The 19,434-nt window shown below is 37.9% G+C and overlaps 1 long non-coding RNA gene across 1 annotated transcript in view; it reads right to left on the bottom strand.

Moving 5' to 3' along the window:
• Positions 1 to 19,434, bottom strand: part of LOC132524708 (uncharacterized) — a 437,056-nt gene that overhangs the window by 74,990 nt on the left and 342,632 nt on the right. The window contains exon 6 of the long non-coding RNA XR_009541987.1: positions 7,503 to 7,749. This is a non-coding gene — a long non-coding RNA (uncharacterized LOC132524708). The remainder of the gene's footprint in view (positions 1 to 7,502; positions 7,750 to 19,434) is intronic.

The following is a 19,434-nucleotide window of genomic DNA, read 5'->3' on the forward strand; positions in this document are numbered from 1 at the left end:
TCAAGGGGTTCCTGAACATTCTGATTTTATATGGAGAGGAATGTGGGGGGTGACTTCTGTCATCAGATTCTCACAGAACTCTGAAAAACCCACCCTCTCCAAAAATAAGGTTAAGAAGCAGCGTTTCAGGGATTTGTAGGATAAAGGAATATGAACTCTATATAAAATAATATGTGATTATTTATATAAGAACTTCAAATTAAGTTGACAATAGACTCCCCATTAGCAATAATAGATGCCACCGAATAACAGAATAATATCTTTAAAATGCTGAGGAAAAATAAATATTAACTTAGAATAATATATCAAGCTTGATTATTATTCAAGTGTGGGGTGAAATAAAGGCACTTTGGGAAAAAAACAAAGATTGAGAGAGTTTACCAACTTTAGACCCTTGTCAAAATAATTATCAATAAATATTATCCAAGAAACAGGAACTTTAAGTGCAGAGTAAAAATGTAAGATGGAATCATGAGCAAAAAAACATTGTGAACATGGTTGTAAATTTAAAGAAGCATTGTCTTAAAAAAATCAATTAGGGCATTGTTTAAACAACAAGAAACTAAAATGCTAGATGACAATGACATGGACCAAGGGAGTGGGAGAGGCTGAAATTATAAACTCCAAGTTCACTGTATTATTCAGGAGGAAGATAGAGATAGGCTTAATTTAGACTTTAAGCAAGTATGCCTTTTAAAATTTAAGAGTAATGCTCAAAGAATAAGGGAAAATGTGTAATTTCAAAACAAGAACATGCAAAGGATTAATCTCCAAAAATTTATAAGGACCTCATGCAGCTTAATAACAAAAAAAAAAAAACCCAGTCCAAAAATGGGCAGAAGACCTAAATAGACATTTCTCTAAAGAAGATATACGGACTGCCAACAAACACATGAAAGAATGCTCAACATCACTAATCATTAGAGAAATGCAAATCAAAACTACAATGAGATATCATCTCACACCAGTCAGAATGGCCATCATCAAAAAATCTAGAAACAATAAATGCTGGAGAGGGTGTGGAGAAAAGGGAACCCTCTTGCACTGTTGGTGGGAATGTAAATTGATACAGCCACTGTGGAGAACAGTATGCAGGTTCCTTAAAACACTACAAATAGAACTACCGTATGACCCAGCAATTCCACTACTGGGCATATACCCTGAGAAAACCAAAATTCAAAAAGAGTCATGTACCAAAATGTTCATTGCAGCTCTATTTACAATAGCCCGGAGATGGAAACAACCTAAGTGTCCATCATCAGATAAATGGATAAAGAAGATGTGGCACATATATACAATGGAATATTACTCAGCCATAAAAAGAAACGAAATTGAGCTATTTGTAATGAGGTGGATAGACCTAGAGTCTGTCATACAGAGTGAAGTAAGTCAGAAAGAGAGAGACAAATACCATATGCTAACACATATATATGGAATTTAAGAAAAAAAAATGTCATGAAGAGCCTAGGGGTAAGACAGGAATAAAGACACAGACCTACTAGAGAATGGACTTGAGGATATGGGGAGGGGGAAGGGTAAGCTGTGACAAAGTGAGAGAGAGGCATGGACATATATACACTACCAAACGTAAGGCAGATAGCTAGTGGGAAGCAGCTGCATAGCACAGGGAGATCAGCTCGGTGCTTTGTGATCACCTAGAGGGGTGGGATAGGGAGGGTGGGATAGGGAGGGTGGGAGGGAGGGAGACACAAGAGGGAAGAGATATGGAAACATATGTATATATATAACTGATTCATTTTGTTGTAAAGCAGAAACTAACACACCATTGTAAAGCAATTATACTCCAATAAAGATGTAAAAAAAAAAAACAAGAACATGCAAAAGAAATGATTAAAGAATTCTAGAGTGATCTAATAAGAAACAGGAAGAAAATATATATATATATATGCTAAGAAAAAACAAAACATAGTAGAAAAAGTCTAGATATATTAGTAATCTCAGGAAATGTAGACAGATTAAACTGGTTTGTTCAAAAGTAGAGATCAGATCATTTTTAAGAAACACAATCCATTATGTGCTGTTTACAAGAGTTGTACCTAAAACATAATGATGCTTAAAGATTGAAAGGCATGAGAAAAGATAAAACAGTTAAAGAATAATTTTGCTAGAGAAGCAATACTAAGGCAGAAGAAGCATCATTTGGAATAAAGTCATGATATGATCATTGAAGAGCAGTTCACAGGGAAGCAATAGCAATGCTGAATCTGTATGTTCTGAGCAAAACAGGGTCCTGGCTTAGAAAATAAATTTGACAAATCTCTCTTAATGGGAAATATTTTTGCATGTCTCTTTCATAAACTGATCATAAGCAGTAAAAATTGATAAAGATATAAACATTTTGAACAACACAAGTAACTGGCCAGCCTTAAAGGAGACCTGTATAGAAGAAGCCTGTATTCCTCACATAGAGAATTCACATTGTTTTCAAGTACACATTGAAAATACTGACCACAAAAGAAGTCCTAAGAAATACCAAAGAATCGAGAACACTGACCACATTCTCTTTCTACAATGCAATTATATCAGACATCAACAACAAAACGCCCCCCCCAAAAAATACCCCATATATTTGGAAATGAAAATCATCTTATAAATATTCATGAATAAGAGAAGAAATAATAATGGAACTTATGAGATATTTAGAACTGAACGACCACAAATCACTACCTAGAAAAACTTGTGGGATGCCAGCACAGCCTTAAATTTACATTTATTAAAACAATGTGGAAACTGCAATGATAAAACTAGGCAACGCTATTGTGGAAGAGGAGAAGATCGGGGAAGTTTTCAAAGGAGGAATGTCCGATCTGAGAATTTGAAGATAGGGAAGAAGAAGAGGTAGAGGAGGAAGCTGGAGGAGAATATTCTTGGAAAAAAAGAAAAATCAGTGGTAAATTATAAATAAGAAGGAGCTATTGTGCCTAAAGATAGTTACATTGGGTTTGTTGGAGGTTTGTTTTAGACATATCCTCTGAGTTTTGTTACACAAAAAAATCCCTTTAAAGTTAAAAGAGAAAATTCTTAAAGTAATAAACCTGTAATTGGATTGGCCATTTATAGCACAAAATAATTGGTTTGAAAGTTATAAGGAGTTTGGAGCAGTTTCATAAACCATTAGGTGGTAATCCCTGAACCAGCAGTAGGAAATGGTCCCTAGAAAAATACTGTGAAGGAATTAGGATAATTGACATCAAAACTCATACTGGGGTTTCAATTCCTGCAATGGAAGAATAGCTTTTTATTGGATTAATGCTTCTGCAGATACTAGACAAAATATAAAAAAGAGCTGTTGGAAGGCACTGAACAGTGACCAGAAGTAGGCAGAAACAGGGAAGCATTTGGCCCATGAAAGAAGGGAGTTTGTCCTCTGAGGAGATTCCCAGGCTGCACGCTACACAGGGTGCTAGAGCTTAAGCAAAAAAAAAACCCTACTGTCTTTTTTGCCTGAAGGGTCAGAAGAAAGGGTGTGGGATAAATAGAATCGTTGGAAATGGAGGGTGTGGAGCCCAGAAAGGAGGAAGCCATGGTAAAGGAGGAGACTTAGACTCTGCACATAAACTCCGTTCAAAACCATAATTCACTTCTGAGCAGTACAGGCACAAGTGGGATTCCAAATATCCCAAGGAGAAAATGACATCTCGGCAGCTGACAGAGCTGAGGAAAGACTGCTGCTGCTGGAACCACAGAGGAAACTGCAGTTTGAGTCTTGACAAGTTAGAAGAGCTTGGTAAACTCTTTGGACTTGCCATCAAAACACCAGAGAGACCTTAAGAGTAAAGACCATATAACAGAATGGGTTTACTCTAAAACCAAGGAAAAATGAAAATAGATCCAGTAGAGCATAAAACCAAGCCTACAAAAGTTTATGGTGATCTGTTAATAATTTGACTGCTTGCTGGAACAAAATTTGACACTCTTCAGGATAAGATTACAGGATACGGAGTCTCTCCAACCTATCACTGGGACACACAGCCAAGAGAAAAATCAATCAGTAAAAACAGACTGATAAGTGCCCCAGATATTGGAATTATGGCATGGGAATTTCAGGAGAGAATTAAAGACTGAAAAGGAACTAAATGGAAATCCTAAAACTGAAAAATACATTATCTGACATTTTAAAAGATCTTAAATGAAAATTAACAGCTTATAGAGAAAAAATATTTTTTAAATCATGAAACTTAAAGGCACACCAATAGAAATTATCCAAACTGAAATGCAGAGACCAAAAAGATTGAGAAGAGAATGAACATGTATGTCAGTATCAGGTGACCTCATACAGGTGTAAATTGAGTTCCAGAAGGAGAAATAATAGAGAAAGAAAAAATACTTCAAGAAATAACGGTTCAATATTCTTTTAATGGTTCAATATTTTAAAAGTTAATTAAAAAATAAATTTAGCTTAACATGGATCAAAGATGTTGAATGAATCCCAGTGGATAAATATTAAGAACTCCAGCACAATAAACACTAAGATAACCATATCTTGGAACATCATAGACAAACTGCTGAAAACCAGAGATAAAGAAAAAAATCTTGGCACAGTCAGGGAGAAAGACACATTTAATATAGGGGACAATGATTACAATAACTGCTAACTTCAGAAGCAGTGAAAGCCAGAAGATGATGGAAGGACATCTTTTAAAACTCATCATGTAGAATTTTATATCTAGGGAAATATCTTTAAAAATTAAAGTGAAATAAAGACATTTTTAGGCAGATAAAAGCTGAGGACATTTGCACCTGCAGAACTGACTACAAAAAAGTGCTAAAGATTCTAAATGTGTAAATTAAAAAACTTTTTAATCTAAAATGCTAAAAGTTATTCAAAGGGGAAATGATATAAGTTGGAAATTCAGATCTATAAGAAGAAAGTATGAGTAATAGTAATGGTAAATATGTGGGTAATTATAAAATACTACTTTCCCTTTTAAAAAAAATCTCTATAAGTCAGCTATAAACAATTTATCGTGGAGTGTTATAACAGATGTAGCAGTAAAATATTTGATAACAATAGCACAGAAAAGGGCCAGGGTATAAAAGGAATTGTACTGTTGTAAGTAGTACAATATTAATTCAACATAGACTGTGCTAGGTTAAGGATGTATATTGTAATTCCCAAGAAAAGATATAAAGTATAGGAAAAAAAGCCAACAGAGGAGAATATTGAATAAAATACTAAAAATTCATTGATTATCCAAAAAATAACACAAGAAAAAGGAAACAAAGAACAGAAGAGGCAAAAATAACTAGAAAGATAATAGACTTAAACCCAATTATATCAATAATTAGATGAAATGTGAATGGATTAAACACTCCAATTAAAAGGCAGAGATTATCAGACTGGGAAGAACAACAACAAATAAGACCCAACTATATCCTGTTTATAGGAGAGGTACTTTAAATATAAAGACACAAGTTGAAAGTTAAAGGATGAAAAAAAATATACCATGTGCAGAATATGTGTAAGCCATATTAATATCAAAGTGGACTTCAAGACAGAATATTACCAGAGATAAAAATATTTTATCATAATGAAAAAATGAACCAACTCATCCAGAGTTGCAATAATGGTAAATGTGTATACATCTACTAATTAAACTGCATATAAAATTGAGTTGAGTGGCAAAGTTGTCCCCCATTTTTTGTGGGAGAGCACCTATCCTTTTTGTGGCTGTTGCATACCCAGAAATGATGAGAGTAGAGATGGTTTAAATAATGATTACAGGGAGTGTAATTGTATGTGTAATGTAGCTAAATGGTATGCTTCTTCCTGCCATGAAACTGTATTTCAGGTGGCAATTGTCTGTTTCTTTTTTAACTTGAAAATTTTAAATGTTACTCTTTTTATGGATATAACCCCAAGTTCATGAACTATACTTGGTGATCTCCTTTGCACACTTCTCTAAGCAGGAGTTGTGACTTTGAAAATAAGCTGGGTCAACAGCCCAAGGCAGTCTATGTCATGGCCATAATGTCTCTTGTGGTGAGGCCATTCCTTTGGTGTTTCTTTCTGCGTGTTGGGCTACAGCTGGTCCCACAGATTGCTGAAATCCTGGCATTAGAGACAGCAATCAGTATGCAGTCTTTTTGCTTTACCATGATAATCACATGCATGACAACACATTGAGTCATCCCACTATTTAACATTTCCCAAAGTTTCATTTGCCATGAAGCTGTTTGGGACTCAGAAATAATTGCAAATTATAGGAAGACTATCATATTGACCCAACAAAATGAACAAAATTCAGAAGGATCCCTGTCAGTCATCTCAAAGAGCATTTTATAAATTTAATGAACATAAAAATCATCTGCGGATGTTGTTAAAGTGCAGATTCCCAGATCCCATCCCCAGAAACTCAAATTTATGATCTGGGATGGGACCCAAGAATCTAAATTTTTAACAACTTCTCTGTGCAAGGTAGACCTCAGATTACACTTTGAGAAACACTGATCTAGTTTCAACAGATCAGACATGACAAGTAGTTTCCAGCATCTGCTTGAACCTCCAGCCATAGTGAACTCACCACCCCACAAAGCAGCCCCATTTCATTTTAGCAAGTTCTCCCCTGTTCGGAGCCCAAGTCTACCTCTGCCTCCTTTATCTTCAGGCTCTTCCCTCTGAAGCTACACAGAATAAGTCATGTATCTCTCCTTTTATGATGACTCTTTATATTTTTAATATAGTTATTGGGTCTCCTTAATACTACTAGTTACTTCAATAGTTTCTAAAATGGTATTATATCTAGACATATCACCCATCTTTATGATTGTAGTGTGTGTCTTAAAATGCAGTATCAGACCTAATAAACATATTTCAATTTATCCTCACAATTGTAAAGCTCAGTGAAGGTCATGACTTCCCCTGGTTTGCCTTCATGGGTGTTTGTTTGTGTGCTTGTTTTTAATAATTATACTACTATACAGGTAGTATAATTTATCCAACTTTGTCCTTTTAAAACAATGTTTTGGCTATTCTAGGCCCTTTGCATTTCCATATAAATTCATAATCAGCTTATCAAGTTGTCCAAAAGAGCTTGTTGGAATTTGTTTGGATTCCACTGAACCTATACATTGATTTAGGTAAAACTGACATTTTAACAATTTTGATTCCTATGTTTCATGAACACAATATATCTCTCCATTTATTTAGGTCTTCTTGAATTTCCTTCTGCTATGTTTTATATTTTTGAAGTGGATCCCTAAGTATTTCACATTTTGATATTATTTAAAATGTTAAAATTAAATTTCCACTTGCTAATTAAATATCCAGGTTGCTAATATATTGACCTACAATTAACTTTTATATGTGTGTAATATATATATTGTAAATGTAATGTACATGTGAATTGTAAATGTGCTAAACTCACTTGTTGTGGTTTTTTGGTAGATTCCATAGGATTTTCTATTTAGATTATAATGTCATCTGTGAATAATATATAAAGACAGTTTTACAACCTGGGTGCCTTTAATTTTTTTCTTACCTTATTTAACTGACAGGAACTTCTGATACAATGATGAATAGAAGCAGGGAGTGTGGACATTCATGCTTTTTTCTGATCTTAGATGGTAGCGTAAACATCCAGACTTTCACCAGTAAGTATGATGTTAGTCGTAGGTTTTTTGTAGATGCAGTATATAAGGTTAAGGAAACTCCCATCTAATCCTACTTGCTGAGATTTGTGTGTTTTTGTTTCACATCAAATGGAGCAGGAATCAGCATTCTTTTTTCTATAAACAGACAAACAATAAATACTTTAGGCTATCGAGGACATATACTGTCTCTGTCACACATTCTTTGATTTTTTTGTACAACTCTTTAAAAATATAAAAAACATTCTTAGCTTGTGGGCCATAGACTGTAGTTTGCTGATCCCTGATCTAGCAGTTTGTTATGCCTACAATTCTCACCACTCACACTAGTGGGCAGTAGTATCAAATGGCCAAGCCTCCACAACCCCAGTTTTGGGGTACCAGGAAATGGAATGAATTGACAGCTTAATTTTAGTCTTTAAATGTACTACTTTTCACTAAAGTATTCCCAGGAAGAGACAGTAATCTCTATTTGCCTATATCGACTTAATAGTATTAAGAGAGAAGACTAATGAGAAAGGATATAAATATTATAATAAGTAATTGAAAATCAAAATGCCTTCACATTTTGCTCATCTACAACATTTCCAGTTATCAAAATACATTCTGGTCTCTGTTGGTCCAGATGGGCCAGCCACTAATTGACTCAATTCTTTCAGCCCCTTTATATTTGCAAATCTGAGTTACACTACTCATCTGTACTCACTAACCAACTAAGGAAAGTTAAGGGTCTTCTGAGATCTCTTGGGCTCTTATTTTCTCTGTCTATTGTGTTTTGCACCAGAGACTTGCTTCTGTATGTCCAAATACTGAATAGTTTTTCATAATATTTAGGTCTCACCAGAGAAAGCAGAGCACTAGACCCCTTGAGGCTAAGGCACAGCATAAAAGCAGGACAGGAGGGAAGCATGATGCATGTGCAATAGCCCAGGCTTAGATAAAATAAGACAGTTCTGGGATCCCCCCTGCCTCCTCCACTGCTTCTCAAATGTGTGACCTTGGGCAATCCCTTTGCATGGGCCTGGCACACTGTAAATTCTCAGCTTTCCTTGAAGAGAAGAGAAGATGGAAAAGTCTAGAACCATCATTTCCAGGTTTTTTTTGTTTGTTTTTTTTAATTTAATTTTATTTTTTTATACAGCAGGTTCATTATTAGTTATCTATTTTATACATATTAGTGTATATATGTCAATCCCAATCTCCCAATTCATCCTACCACCACCACCTCCCCGCCCCTGCTTTCCCCCCTTGGTGTCCATATGTTTGTTCTCTACATCTGTGTCTCTATTTCTGCCTTGTTTTTTTTTTTTTTTCCTTTTTAAGCATTGGAGTTTTTTCTTCAAACAAAACCTGTATGCCAAGCCCATAAAAATGAAACTTCTGTAGCAGAGTGGTACAGTGTCCCAGCCATATTTGTTGAATCTATTTCTGGACCCTATCCTTACCCCCTCAGAAATATCCACTATGCCCTAGAATTTCAGGAAGCACTGTTTGAGAAACAATTGTTTGCGGCATGGACCTAGGAAATCCTATGAAGGTAACCAGGCTCCATAGAGTCAGGGCAGTGAAGTATTTACAACCTTGTTATTTAAAGTATAGTCCCAGGACGCGCAGCATCACCTGAATCCAAGGCTCAATCTAGACCTACTGAATTAGAATCTGCATTTGGACAAGATACTCTGCTGTGTGCGCATTAGATTTTGAGAAGCCCTAGTGCAGTGTGAGGAGAGGGGGAGAAAGCACACAATAAAATCATCACAGATGTAAGGCATTACCAAAAGAATGCAGCTAAATTTTGCCAAAGCTGCATTCCATTAATCCTCTTTAGAAATTTAATAATTTGTGTAATATTATTAGCATTTTTTTTTCAGATTTCTTCAGGGAGTATGAGTTTATTAAAATGGATAATACATTTTACTTAGCTTTTTTCTCTTTGACCCTTCATACTATTTTTGGATTTCTAAATTATCTTTTGATTATGCCTACAACCTCCCATGAGGATTAGTGGGTTATAGTTATTTTGTTTAAAAAAAAACAAACTTTCCAGCCACAAATAGGAATTTATAATTACCTGAATCTATAATGTGAGTTGTTAATGGAATATTAGCTATTTGAGTAAAAAGGTACCACACACAAATAATTAAACAAGACAAAGAACATGCAGGCAAGAATTTCTATTTCTTTTCCACAGTAGTGGCTCTGTGGCTCTCCATCTAGATGCTGGCATTCTTTTTGTAAATGATTGATTTTCCCACATCTGAATACTGATAAACCTATAACCAGCTCTGATGTTAATATTATGCCAGGATGAAAAAGAGAATAATAATGACACAGCGGGAGTTACAACACTGAAAGAGAAATTGAGAATTCAGAATATAGAAAGGGGATTTATTATCTATTTCTTTGCGATCTGACCTGGAGTCCAGAAATCGTGATGTAATTTCAGTTCATTCCTTCATCTATGAAGTTTGGATTAGTTAGTGATTTTCAAACTATGTTATAGCTATGGAACCCTTTGGGCAAAGGAAATGGTACAGGCAGCCTATATGTGAAAGAAATTAAAAAGGGACAGCTTGGGAGTTGTCCTGGGCAAGTGGCTCTCTAAAGTGTCGCCTAACTCAGAAAATGGGGCAGCACAATAAACAGTGCTGGAAAATTAATGGGTTGAAGCCAACATGTATTTACCTAAATAATTTTATATTGATTCTTGATAAAAATGATTTACAAATTACATTGCTGAGGGGCATCTCTGTTAAAGTAAATGGGTCATGGCATTTACTGGGGTGACATCAAGTATATCAAATCCCATCCGTTCTTTCTGAGTAGCATGTTTCCCATTCATTCTCTACTTGCAATTCTCACAGCCACCATCCTAGCTCAGGCAAACATAACTCCTGCCTGGACAATTATGACAGCCTCCCAAAGGGCTTCCCTCCACCTCCAAACCTTTGGAGGGAAAGCCAAGGTTTACACATACCAAACATGCAAGAGATCCTGCAATTTGCTCCTGGCTTTGTTACAAAGCCCTACTGCCAACGGAGAGCAGAGTCTAAAATCCCTTGCTTGGCATGAATAGTTGTCTATGTGGCCTCTACTGAGCTTTCTATTTCTCATGTGCCCCTTGATGAGCCCCATAATCTAGTCAATGGGAACTACTCTCTTTTCCTAATTTTGCACGCCACCCAGTGCCTCTCTCATTACTCCCTTTGCCTATTATGTCTTATCCATCCTCTTTATATGTCTAAATAATACCCACCTTTTAAAGACTCAGCTCAAGTGCTACCTCCTCCCTGAAGTCCTTCCTGAGTTTCTCTGTCCTTCCCAAAGTCCTTCCTGTCCCTGCTCCCCAAGCTAGTAATCACCCTATTACTTACTATAACTATGGACCCCACTCTGAGCACTTACCCCATTCCAATTTGAGTTATAGCTCTATACATTTAGCTCCTGTTATTTTATTATTGATTTTTCCGTTGTCTCTCCTATTGGCTATTTAGAACATAAACCATGTCTTGTTTAATTCTAAATCCCTCATGGTGTCTAACACATGCCAGATACATAGCAGATATCTGATGAACAAAATATGGTCTGTCTTCTATAATATGGTTATTGTCCCCCTGAGAAAATCTGTGTTACAAAAACAATTGTTTCAGTGGGAAAAGGGGTTATGGCTATTAAATTTAAGGCCATAACAAATTATTTTTCCTACATGAATTTTAAGAATAAGACTTTTTAACAGCTCTTAGTGAATCTTGTTTCTGAAAGTGGATATAATATATTGGGTAAACATAACTCATCAAAACAACCTAAATGCTTCTTCCCTTCCCTTTAATCCACCCATTAAGAGTTTCTTGATCTTTATCACCCTTTATCCTGACCTTGTGCTTTGACTTACAATACAGTTCCCAACTAATCACAGTGAACCAAATCTAGGGAGGGTAACTGAAAGACCAAAATGCCAACAGGGAAGTCAGTTCCCTAAATTAATTTTTTTTTTTTGCTTTATATGGGAAAGTATGATTTATGATCCCATTGGCCCCTGTAGGAAATGTTGAAAAAGAGAATGTTTATTCCCCACCTCACCTCCTATATTTCCATTGGCATTCTGCCCTCTCTTCCCTTGGGGATTGTTGGGGACCTTCCCTCACTCACCTAATTCCCTCCTCCCCATAGGAGGAAAAGTGAGCTGACTGGTTAGAACCCATGTCATAGCGGTGGGCAGAATCTCTCAGCACTGTAGCTCACAGCTCCTTTCTACTCCCAGGTCCACAGCTGATTGTGTAAGCAGATTTGGAGCCCGCTCCACAGTCTGAGTCAGCCAGTCAAATAAATCCTATGGCCTGGATTCAGGAGAGTATTAGAACGATTCCATGTTGGCCTCAGGTCCAAACTGTGTTCTTTAATATTTAAATATTACCAGTGCCTGCATTTTGAGGAATGTTGGGTGTTTTCTCTGCCAGTTGCAAAGTCTATACTCGGTTCTCTTTAGTTTATTATCTTTACACTTATTCCTTGTCAGTCTAAACATAGAAAAGGGGAGGGGTGAGTCCTGGGCTCTCTAGCCTCTGACACAAAAACTCTCCTGAATTCGTAAAATGTTTTATATATTACAAGGCATGTTTACTTCTAGTAGCTCAATTGATTCTCACAGCCCTGACAGATATATTAAAATCTTCTTAGCCTTGCCCATGATCTTCTCAGTGGCAGAGTTTCCAAGTCCTTTGACACCAGAAAAATATTCTCTATACTTCATCTTGAAATTGGCCCTTGGCAGTGACTTGAGCAAAATTCCTTCTATTCTGTTTCCTGTGAGTTAGGGCTAGGAATTCTCTTCAGCAACACTCTCAAGCAGAGCTTCCCTCTGAACTGGGGGACAAAGTGCATAAATAGAGGAAGATGCCCATGAAATGAACTTGAGAGGAAGTGACAGGAAAAAGGAATGTGACTTATAAGTGGTTAGCTTGGAAATCCAGCAGCTATGGCAGAAATGCTGGAGAAGAAAGAGGATTTGGAAGAGCATGTCTTTGTTCCCTTGGTCCTCTGACTTTCAGGCAACCAGGAGAGTCTGGGTGTGAAATCTGTAATGCACTATAGTATACTCTGATAGTGAGGGAGAGCTGAGGCACCTAGAGAACTTGGAGACCATCTGATCACACCTACTGATACTGGAAAGCAGTTAAGCATCATTAATGACCCTTAATTGAATAAAAACGAAACTATCTCCTATTCCCTTGATCTTTCCTATTCAAGCTAACATGTATGCCAGGGTTATCCAAGACAGAGAGAGATGGACATGCTGCTTGAGCCAGTTTTTCTATTTATTTTCCAAAAGCAAAGAGGCCCCTTCTGAAACTGCTGCTTGGCAACCTGAATTTAAACCTTCACCAATTGGCTGCCACTCCTGTAATCTGTAGACAAGATTCCAAAGTAGAAGCTATCCATGAGCGTTTATCTTTTAAGTTTGGGCTCTCAAGCTCCGGCCCCTGCCTTTCTGGTAGGACCACTTGGCATGTTTGCCCTGGATCTTGCCAGTCTAGCATTTACCCGTATGGTTTTATTGGATTATTTCAGTGTAGATTTGTCATATACACCTTAAAGAAGAAGAAAAGGAAAGGAAAATTCATCGAGCATATATCATTTTTTCAGGCAGGATGCCAGGTGATTTATAAAAGTTATCACATTTACCCTCACCCCTTATAGGAAGCCAAGGCACTAAGTGGCACCTCATATTTATACAATCATCCACCATTTACAATTCATATACATCATCTCATTTAATCTTCACAGTGGTTCTACTATGAGGAGGGCATGATCCTCATTTTATAAATGGAAAAACCAAGACTCAGAAGGGTTGAACAATATGCCCAGGACACAAGGAGAGTTTTAAGAGAGGTAACACTCGTACCCAGATCAGTATTCATTCCACCAAGGCCCCAAAGGCCAGACTTCCATGTATGACCTATTCTGAAGGCATGAGAAGAATGTAGGCCTCAGAATTATCTAGGTGTGGGTTCAAATCCTGGTCCTGGAACATCCTAGCTCTGAGTTCTTGATCAAATCTCCTAACCCCATGGGGTTCCAATTGCTTCATCTAAAATGGGGGAAATAGTATGTATCTCATAAAATTGCTAAACAATTTAAATGAGGTTAACTACACTATGTGCTTGAAGCTTAACGGTTTTTCACAAATGCTCATTTCCTCTTCTACTAACTTTCAAGTAATCAACAATGGAGTGGTTAAGTTAGAGAAAGTTTAGGATCAGAATCTGGGGGTATATGGTCAGAAATGTGAGCACTTTTATCAAAAGGAAGAATACCCTTCAAAAGTTGAAAGCCACTGTTCTAGAATTTATTAGTCTCAAAATGTGTGATCCAACATTTTATTGTGTACTTTCTTCATGAAAAGCACCATATTGGGTACTGAAGGGGATAGAAGGACATGGTCCTGCCTTCAGAGAGTGAGGTTTGGTCTGCTGTGAACATCTTTTCTCCCTCCAAGGACCACCGTGGAATGAGATGTAGACTCTCAGATTCTAGGTTATTCCCCATGTCCCTAAAGCAGTCCTTCCATCGTTGTGTGGTTTCCTAAGGAGTTTGCCTTAAGGGTTAAACAATAAAGGATATAGTTTAAGGGGTATAAGAAGCCTTTTAAATTTTATACCAATAGCACCCCTGACAATCCATTAGAATATACTTGGAACTAGGTTTGCTGAGTTTCTCTTCACTCTTGTCTTATGGTCTTGGAAGTCAGCCATGCTTAATTGCTCTGACATAGTTTTCTTGTTAGTGGGTCATGAAGTCAATTTAGTAGGTCTTGACCAGCATTTTTTTTTTTTTTTTTTTTTTGCGGTACGCGGGCCTCTCACTGTTGTGGCCTCTCCCGTTGCAGAGCACAGGCTCCGGACGCCACGGGCCCAGACGCTCCGCGGCATGTGGGATCTTCCCAGACCGGGGCACGAACCCGAGTCCCCTACATCAGCAGGCGGACTCTCAACCTCTGTGCCACCAGGGAAGCCCTTGACCAGCATTTTTAAAATTAAAAAGACCTTACCAGATTAGAAAATATCAAAATGCATTGTACTTATTCTTAGTAAAGTTTAGGTTTTTTTCCCTGTGAAACATTAGCCTGTGTAAGATATTTTTTAGCATGGGTAGACATCAAAAATGTTTGAAAAACATATTCTTAAAAAACAAGGTCTAACATTATAAGTGCCAAGAGTGCTCATGGAATAAATGGCAAGGATTAGATGTTAAGTCTAGCACTTTAGAGGTTATTTTCTTCTAGGCATTTCCACCAAGATATATGTGACTGCCGTTAGATAAACGGCTTTCTCTTCTGTTATGGCTGCATGAACCATCAACTAGATTTTCCCTCGATGTTCTATTCATCTCCACAACCACCATCACCACTACCTCTTCCTCCCGTTTTCCACAGGAGAATCTCTGTGGCAGATCTAGTCTCTTACAAGCTGGAGTATTGCTGCTCTTATCCTCTACATCTCCTGAAAATGGGTACATCATCAGTCCACCACCAGAAATGATCCAGTCTTACTCATAGTTGCCCAGAAATCCATACAGAGTCCAAAGGATAGGACAGATTTTTGTTGTCATTGCTGTTGTGCTCATCAAGCCGTCTTCTGCTGTGTTGTGTCTGTCTTGCATGGCTGCCTGGAAATACCCTTTCCCTTGGGATTCCCTCCTTCATCTGTTTCCCTCCTTCACCCATTTCTCCTTGGGGAGCTCAACTTCATTATGCCACCACTCCCTATGTTCAAACCAGCTCCTCCCACTTCAAGTTATCGCCACTCAAATAGCAGATTCTTTTCACCTGGATCTTCTGATTCTTCAGAGTGGAGTCCTCTCAAGACTAAAACCTTTTTCTGGCTAATACCACTCATCCTCAAGACATAACTCTACGATTAAATGTGACAACAACGGGAAGGGACAAACGGGATGATGTGGAAAGAGCATCCCATCCTGACATATTGGTTTTATCTCATTAGACTGAGTCTCTGGTCTCTGCATCACAGGAGTTGTCCACAGTGGACAATCTATGAGCTGACATTGAGATTTCAAAGAAACTATGCTCTATCCCACTGAATATGTTTGAATTGAAGGATCCTTAAAATATAGTACACATGAATCCCTTCCCAATGTCCCATTGCTCTATAGGTATTCAGAGAAGGAAGTGTTGCTGAGGACTAGAATGATGGCAGAAGACTTTGTGGAACAGATGAGGCTTGAAGTGAACCTGGAAAGGTGGGCAGAATTTGGAGACATGAAGCAATGTAAACAGGACTTTGTAGACTAATAGGACCAACAAGCATAGCAGAAAGGAATCAGGACACTCTCTATGAGTGAGTGCACCAGGCTGGTGGGATGGAGCATTGGCTTGGAACTCTATCAGAAGGTAGAATGAAAATATGGTTTAAGACCAGACCCTCGTGGAAATACTTGAATATCAGGAACGGGGGAAAATAGGCTTTTAAGCAAATGAAAATGGCATTTTAGGGTTATTAACATTCTAGTTTATGGAACAGGATTTGGTGCAGAGACACCCAGCAAGGGTAGATCACATGAGGAACCACTGTAGTGATCCCGGCTTGAGGCAACCAGGGCCCCAACTAGAGTGAAGCAATGAGAACTGTGAGGGAAGCTTTTACATGACAGTGTGCCATTGACTTAGAGCAATCTAATCAGCAACATTTCATTATGCACTTTGTCTTGAACCAGATCATTTGCCCTTCAGATGTATCTTTCCTGAATATGTAAACGCTCTCATTAAGATACAAGCCCTATGCCTGCTTTGAAGCTAAGCCAGACCCCACCTAACGCTGGCCTTTACCCCTTTTCTTCTCATTGGTAATCAGCTCACTGAAGCAGATGTTACTTCCTGACTCCGCAGGTGCCAACAGCCTCAGAAAGAAATGGATTATAGAACTGGGGTCTGCACTCAGCATGATCCAAATATGGAAATCAAACTGAGCCTTCTCAGGCTCCATGCTTGGGAAGGAGAGTGAAAAAGGGCTTAACACTGGGTCTCAAAAGACAGGGTGGTTACCAGAGCCATCATGGGGCCATTTATCTGCCTACAGAAGGTCTTGCCAGTAATAACAATTAATGCCAATGGCATCCTTTCAATTTACCTTCATGGATTAATTAAACAAATACTTATTGGCTATGTACCAGGCATTAAACAAGGCTTTGGGGATAAAAAGACACAAAGGGCAGAGTTCTTGCCTTCGATAAAGTTTCCAGCTGAGTAGGAGAGACAGACCTATAAACAAGTAAATAACATTACAATGGCATGTTCTGCTCTCTGTACCAAAAATTGTAAGCTCTGATGCTGGAGAGATAGACAGTTTGGGATTAAAGTCTTGCCACTGCATACTTTTCAGTAATCACTTGAAAGGTAAGAAGTCACATATAAACACCTTACATGAAAACTTTTATCTGAATAAAAGCAGAAAAGAAAACTAAAATCAACAAGTCCTCAGTAAAACCTGGGAGTTTGCCCCAGAATTATTTTGCCTTTTCCCCTGGGCCTTTATTTAACCCCAGTTGTGGTTATGCTGTCTGACCTTCTTTTATAGAAGCCTTGAACTTCACAGTATGAAGGCCCTTCTACTCCCAGTCCCTAGAGTGAGTGAGAATTCCCACCAAGAGCATTAGGAAAAGCAGGAATTGGAAGGAAGAGAGCCAAAGCCCTTAGTGAAATCCTTCTGTGGGAGTTGCAGACGTAGAGTCTAGTGGGATTTTGGTCTAGGAAGTTTAAGAAAAATGAAAAGCTTGTTGGTGAAAATTTAATCTTCTCTGTGAATTGTAATCATTTTTTTACAGACAGAATTCTGTCCCTCAATAGGTATTGCTTCCCAGTGAAAACAAAGAGAAGTCATCTCAGGAAAAGTCAGCCCAGGATCACCAAGTAAAGAACAGATTTTGTTGTTAGTCATTTAATTTATATTTTTCTATAATAAACTGTTGGTCTTTGTTAAAAACTAGAATCATACGATCATGAGTCTTTGCTTTTCTTTTTGTTTTACAGTCTTTTTTTTGTTTGTTTTTTAGTTTAAAAGAGGTGGTTTCTAGTGGCAGGAGATATACAAGGTTGAGGTTGGAGAGGGCTGACAAAAAAGATGTTATTAGAAATAAATGCTGTCATTATATTGGCGTTAAGGGTTATTTCGAACTTTAGGAAGAGAAGAAGGTATTGAGAACTCTCTTTTTCAACAGAATTTTTAGATACTATGTCTTTAAATAGTTTTAGACTAGTTTCCTCATAAAGTATACTGCCTCCTTTGCCCCACTCAGATCCTTGTTAGGTTTAGCTTAATAATAATGTGAGGGGCCAGAAAAGCTTTTAAAGCTGATTTCCTACAGTTTGTAATTCCTTGCCAGGAATTGGAGGACTGATTGGCCATGCTCTCTGCAGTCTCCTGGCTATTTGTGAGAGTAGAAAACGAAACAAGGTACACATGTCTACACATACACGCACACACGCACAAACACACACACACAGAGCTCACTGTGAGACAGCACCACAGAAAAATATGTTCACAATAACTCAATTTCACTAAAACTGGAAGTGGTCTTATGGAAGAAGGACAATAAGTCCCATTAGTAGATCGTTTTCTTGTCCTCAAAGGGAGGTGCCTGCTGATCAACAGCACTTCCCAGAGAGTTAAGTCATAGATCGCATTTGGCCGTGGTGGAGAGAAGACCTGGGTCTCCTATTGGTGAAGGACGAGCTAGAGGCTGTCCGTGGAGGCTGGAAATGTTGAGGTGAAATCATGGGCTTTTTGTGTTCTTTGCTTTTCAAGTGAATGTTAAAAAATTCGACAGCTGTATTTTACTCCACTGGAGTCCCTCAAACACCCACTCATCCCCAAAATCACTTAGAGGGGTGCACAACAAAGTAATTAGTGAATTATTCATTCAGCTGTGTAGCCAGGTGCCGGAGCTGAACTTCTGCAGATTTCAGGTGATTACTTACATTGAGTAAGGCAAAATTCCACGGTTCTTTTGCTGATTTATAAATTTTTCTCTTGTTAATCAAGAGCCTAGAAAATTGTATGAATCACAAAGGTACTGGAAAACATCAGTACAACACATGTTGAGCCAAAGTTGCCAATGTCTAAGTTATTCTCTGGTAATCATGTTTCCACGTAGTTTAACATTTTAAAGCATAACTTACTGGCCTTCGAGCAAGTCTAACCTGGCTCTGCCTGTGAGAAAGAGACATTCTCTTTATTCAAATTAAACACAAAGGGCATAACTTCCCATCCTGTTAGGAGGAGAGCAGACTTCCGACATTCCTTAGAGTTCTATACAAGGCAACTAAAGAAAAGGTCAGTCATTCACTCAGAAAATATTTTTTGAGTACCTACATTTCAGGCATTACTAGTTGCTGGTGAAACAAACACAGCCTTTTCCCTCGTAGAGCTTATACTCTAGACTTCTACATGTCTAAGGATGCTCACACAGTAGGAGGATTAGATTCAAATTATGCACAAGGGATTGCAACAAAATGAAGTGTGCACTAAAAAGGTGACCAAGGAAGTAAGGGGTCTGGGAATTAAGTGATATAAAAAGCAGTTGAAAGAAATTGGAGAGCTCAGGAACAGTGCAGGTATTATTTTCTGTGGCTCTAGAGGGCATACCCTAATCAAGAGGTGGTAGACTTCAGTTCAATACTGAAAGGGTATAACATTTAGAAGCATCTCAGAACAGAATGAGCTGCTTTGGAAGGTGGCAGAAGCCCTACCCCAATGTACTGAAGTAGCCACCATCTTAGCCACTGCTCAGTGATCTGTGGAGGCAATTTTT

Source organism: Lagenorhynchus albirostris, chromosome 8 (genome assembly GCF_949774975.1).
Source record: "Lagenorhynchus albirostris chromosome 8, mLagAlb1.1, whole genome shotgun sequence".
Lineage (NCBI taxonomy): Eukaryota > Metazoa > Chordata > Mammalia > Artiodactyla > Delphinidae > Lagenorhynchus > Lagenorhynchus albirostris.